Raw genomic sequence first — 6,338 nt, forward strand, 5'->3', positions numbered from 1 at the left:
AATATGTCGACATAGGCATATACACAAGAAACTATCAAACAAACAACCAAAAATAATTATTACAAATCTACATGCCTAAGAGTCCACTACAACATACCAACATCCTAACATACATATGATCTATATTATAGTACAAAGTATAGTGAGAAAACTCACCTAAGCTAAACGTGAGAAGCTCAGCAGCAACCTCAGCAACAGAACAACTAACCTAAGAAAGCTAATGCCAAACCAAGACCAATCCTTAACGAAATACTCAATTCAACCAAAGTTTTATCAAAAGTCAAACTAGTAAAAAAGTCAACGATCAACGGTCATCATGATGTGGCTAGTTCTTAACCACATTGTGGCCATGTCAAGACAACACAAATGCATTGGAGCGTGCCACCATGTTGCGGTTTCCTTCAAAGAAACTTTTCTTCATTAAGAGCTTAATCCTTACATACCAAGGCTCATAGCATCAGATCTGGTAATTAATAGCTTCATAATGAATAAAGTTTCCAAAAGTTTCCATTAGGATGGTCTAAAAAACCAGGTTCTAAACTTCAAGTCTCAAAGCGTCCAAGAATGCATAATTCTCGACTTAATCCATTAAGTCTTGGCCACAAACTTCCAAGATCTAAAACCCCAAGCTAAGAAATGTCCAAAACTCACTTTCTTCATTCATTGAGTAAGGAGAGTTCTTGCATACACTCTTTACTCCACCAAAGTCATTAGATATGAACTTTAAACATGAACTAAATATCATGGTTTTCTTCGAACTCCATAGCACAAGTCTCAAAGGGACCAAAACACATTAAAATGGACCAAAACACCAAATACTCATAGATCTAATCATGAAACACAATAAAGCAAGGATCTTTACAACTCACAACAGTCCAAAAGGTAGATGAAGGTTGATCTATTTAATTGCAAAGCTTCAAAACCAAGCCTTTGATGAACACAACACCCAAGAGCTATAAAACTCAAGAATATGAACGAGATGATAGATGAGGAACTTGATTAATGAAAGAAGGTTAGGGTTTGTTAGAAAGAGGCGTTCTTGATGCAACGGTAGCTACAAAATGACTTAAAACAAGGGGTTAAAACTTTTAAATACGAACCAAACCTTAATTTAGTGGGCTTAGGCTGCACAGCTCACCACTTCGTGGTGAACTCTCACCACGTTGTGGTACCGGGTATTTTCCCAATTCCATTACATCTTCAAACAGTCATAACTTCTTCGTTTTAACTCCGTTTTCAGTTATCTTTATATGAACGTGAAGGTATTGAAAATCTCCATAATTATATATAATTAATTTCGACTTAAATATACCAAAATGAATTCATTAATTCATGCAAGAAGTCTAAAATATCACTTTTCCCATTTTACCCTTTGGCTCCAAAGCACAATTCAAAGGCTTAAATCACTTAAACAACATTATCAACATCAAATTGTGTCTAAACTATGTTGTTGTAACGACCCAATTTTTCAAAGAAATTTTTCATTTTTAATTATCCAAAACACAATTCCATCATCCACAAAAACCAGTTACAATTGTTTTCAAAACCATATCAAATACAACTTTATTTCAAAATATCAGAGTGTCCCATAAAACGTCTGAGTGAGAGTGCACGCCGCGCCATCAAGCCTTGCCCTTGGGCTTAGATGTACCTGAAACAAATCCACAAACTGTAAGCTAATGCTTAGTGAGTCCCCCAGAGCTTACCCCACACACAATCCACATAACACATATCATAGTAGCTATAAAGCTACAGATATCACATAATTCATGCATACAACATATAAAAAAGCCATGGAAACCCTCAAGGGTCTTACACCTAATGCCACGGGAACCCCCACGTGCTCTTATCTGCCATGGGAAACCCCACATGGTCTTCCTGCCTTGGGAACCCCCACAAGTTTTTTCTGCCTTGGGAACTCCAACAAGGTCTTAACTACCAAACAAGACGTAATGCAAACTATACAACCAGATATACTAGGATGCCATGGAAACCCTCCAAGGTCTTATACCGAATGCCACGGGAACCCCCATGTGGTCTTCCATGCAAATGTCATACTATCATATCGCATAATCATTCAACAATCCACATCACATAAAATGGGCCGGCATTGGTGCCTTAGACCCATTGGTATGGTGAGAAGACTCACCTTGTCTGCTGAATCCGAAAGCTGCTCTCCTAACAGTCTGTAACCACCCGTGATGAACAGTAATAACATTACTCAAGGTTAGGACTGAACACAATCCAATTGAAGAGTCCAAACTCCAAATCCTCTCCCAATGGCCCAAAAGTTTTCCTTTTCTATTGGGCCCAAATTCCATGTCTAATTATCATTAATGGGCCTCATGGCCCAATAAGGCCCAACCATAGAAACCATGGCACAAAACAGATAAGTTGGCCTACTAATCCAAAACATGACCAGGCCCAATGACTAATCAAGGCCCAAAAGCTTACAAGCCCAAAACAAGTCCAAATCTATCTGTTGTGCATACGCCTTGCGTACCACCATGGTATGCGCAACGTACTGAGTCCTCACGTACTAACAGGTTAAGCACTTCTTCCATTAAGTGCTTAATACTCGATTTCCTCACATCCAATAGTCATATCTAAGCTAATTAAGACGTCCTAGGGCATAAATTTGGCAACTTTATGCCTTTGCATGTCTCATATGTTACCAACAACCCATTAAGACCTTTCTAAGGGTCTTAATCCATGCATGAGGTCAAAACACACATCAAGACTTCATTTTTATGCTATGAATGGACCAAAGGACCTCAGATCTAACCATTTCAGCCTCTGGAGTTGCTCAACTCTCAAGAGGAGTTTCAAAACCAACTAAAGGGACAATAGAAAAAACCCTAGCTACATCTAATGAATAAGATATCAAGATCAAAGCTTTATACCTCCAGAAGCTACTCAAGGTGAACTAGATGCAGATTCTTGAAACCCAAAGCCACTCCAAGCTTGCTTTAGCAACTCCTCCTTCTTGAATGAACACTAAAATGGCAACAAATGCACTCCTTAATCTCAAAACACACTGTCAAATGATTCTAGGGGTTTTAGGGACGTTTGAAGGTGAAAGAGGCTGATTAGGGTGAGGCTCAAATGAGATAAGGATGCTTATATTGGGATCAAGTCCGGAATTTAGGGTTTGGACATCTGTCACGTACGCCCAACGTACTTTTGGTACGCCCAACATACATGCTGCCCCTCCGCGATCATTAATACATAGTACGCTAAGCGTACTCAAGAGCATGCCCAACGTACTTAAGGGACTTCTTATGCAACATTAAATAACTTCAAGGGCTTTTGTGGTAATACCTAAATTAGAGTGTTACAACTCTCCCCCAGTTGGACTAGACTTCGTCCTCGAAGTCCATAGACGTAAGTAGATTGGGGTAATGCTCCCGCATCTCATCCTTTGGCTCCTATGTCCATTCGGAGCCCCTTCGGTGCTGCCATTGCACCTTTACAAGCTTCACTTCCTTGTTTCGAAGAACCTTGGTCTTCCTATCCAAAATCGCAACGGGCCTCTCAAAGTAGTTCATGTTGGATTAGTGTCTAAGTCCATAACTATAATTGGTATGCACTTGACCCGAGAGTAGCATGGTCCATTTGGGTTGCATATCACCAGGACAATTTGACAGGATGGACTTTTGAGAAGAGGTTATTTGTAGTTTATTAATATATTATAATTTCTAATATATTAATATGAAATCATATTATTTAATTAGTATTGATCAAGAATTAATTTGGAATTAATTTTGTGATCAAAAGAGACTAATTAAATATATGAGGATTGATTGTGTAAATCATTCATTCTTATAAAGTGGGCTTATAATCCATAGTTCTTTATGTTGGGCTAAACCCATGTGGTGACCCATGGGTACTTCATGGATGTTAAAACCCATGGAGCCTAAGGAATGTGGAAAGTCATGCACATTAGGGTTTGCATGGGGTAACCCTAGTTGTGCCACACTATATAAGAAACCCCTTGGTTGGTGAAATTGGTGCTAGAGAGACTAGAGTGTTCTTGGAGAGCCATAACCGATTTGTGTACACCATACTTTCTCAAAAGTCATCTTTTGTCCAAAGGTGTGTTGTGATTCCATTTGAGGCATTCACACTATTGGTGCTAAGCTCTTAAAGGTTCAAGGCTTTCAACTACAACAAAGGTATATCATCTAACTAGAATTTTGTAGTATAGATACTCCATTGTATGCTACTGACGATGATGCTTTGGACAATGAAAGTTTGCATGTATATTAGAGAAAACATAGATCCAAAGAATCTAGGGTTGCATGTACACCATAGGAGTGTTAGAATGCTCAAATCCCTTTAGTGGTATCAGAGCCTAGGATTGTTTTCAAATATACTTGATGCTACTTGCTTGGAAATGCTTTAAAAATCGAATGTCAGCTTTCTGGACAGTGGACTCGCCGAGTCCACTGGGGAACTCGTCGAGTCCCTTCATAATTCTGACCAACTCGACGAGTTGGTGCTCCAGAATGCAGATTTTCGATGTTTTTGGCTAGAATTGGACTAGGATCATTACCCTAAGCTGTTTTTGAACTTATAAACCTATTTTTGATGTGGTAATGATCATGCTTATCCAATTGAAAAGATAATTGTCAAAGTTTCATGTTTTGTATTAGTTTATATGGTTAGGCTAATTACATGAAATTTGTTTGATATGAATTGTCTTGTTCTTATGAGTTTAATTTAGATCATAGACAAATTGTTTGATTTTGTAAGTTACAATAGTTGATCTAAATGTTTTTGATGAATTCCATAACTTGTCCTCAAGTTATGGAAAGTGAAGAGTCTCATTTTTAAATGTCATATTAAATGGTTTTATATCATCCATAACTTGTCCTCATGTTTTTGAACATGAAGAGTCCTTTTCATAAATGTTTTATGAACTACATAACTTGTCCTCAAGTTATGGATTTTCAAGAGTCTTTTCATTAAAACCTATATTAAACTCATAAGTTATGGATTCCAAAAGTTATTGAATAGTTCAAAACATGCCGTCCAGTTTTGGAATTTGTAAATGCAAAGTCTTACTTTGAAAAATTTAGTTCCAAACCTTAGAATTTTAAAAGTTTAAAATTCAACCCTTATACTATTATAATATTATAAATTTATAATTTTATATATGTATAAGAGTAAAGTCAGTCTTACCGTTAGTAGGCCTCATTCACGAAGCCGGTCTATAAGGGGGTATAAGGTTACTGCCTATAAAATAGTAGTTTAATGGGTGTCCACTCTCACCCACCGCTTCCTTGACTGGTGGAGGGTCGTTAGCCGAACGGGTAGGATAGGACTCTAATGCTGCCTTCATTAAAAGTATAAAGATAAATATAAAGTAACTAAACACTTATAAATTCCCAAATATTAGTTACTTAGGAAAATGTGAATATGGTGCTAACCCATGAAATTGCACTTTGCACCTTGTTAAGTTGTTAGTGGAGCGTGTGTGGTTAACCAGCATACTAATCTGGACTGATAGTGCGTGGTAAAGGGTAGCTTGATGTTAATCATAGATCAATGGAGCGTGTGTGGTTAACCGGCACATTGATTAGGTGGTTGTAACATTGGGTGTACCAAGCTAATTTGCATTGTTATTCACACCTTGCTTGTGATCCTCGACATCCCAGTCACAAACTTGAAGGGCACAATCGAGATTTAAACATGCCACTGAAAGTTTCAATGAATCTCAAAGGATCTAGGATTTCAATTCACTTAAAACCTAAAATTCTTTTTCGTTTTTTGTGATGGAAATTGGTAAATCTTCATTTACCTACCTTCAAATATTTTGCAATTGGATTACGGCATCACTCTTCCAAATTGTAAAATATTGTGTTGGGTCCTAGCCTTAATATTTCATTTGGGTGTTAAATTAAGGACTTAAATCAACTAACTTGAATTTCTCCCATTATACATGTCTAATTCAGACAACTATGGTCTTCTCAAATCTTTTGGAACAAGGTTTCCTCTTGAAGATGATGTCCAGTGGTTAGATCATGGAAGTTATACTTCACTTCCTCCACCTCCTCCAATAAGTCTACCTAACCCACAATTTCAAAGACTTGAAAAATTTAAGGTCACTCAAGCCCTGCTTGCAATGAAACATAAAGATGGAAGGATTATGTGTACTCACGTCTTGGTGATGAAGTCACATATTGATAGGCTAAGAGCATTGGGTGTCGTTGTCTCGAGGAAGTTGGTTGTTGACTGGGTTCTTCAATCACTTCCCGAGTCATATAGTGAGTTCATTAAGGACTAATATATGACAGACCACGACATACCCTTATTGATCTTACCTATTTGCTTGT

The sequence above is a fragment of the Lactuca virosa genome, chromosome 2, assembly GCF_052849685.1.
Source record: "Lactuca virosa cultivar CGN04683 chromosome 2, Lactuca_virosa_CGN04683_v6, whole genome shotgun sequence".
NCBI classification, from domain to species: Eukaryota; Viridiplantae; Streptophyta; class Magnoliopsida; order Asterales; family Asteraceae; genus Lactuca; species Lactuca virosa.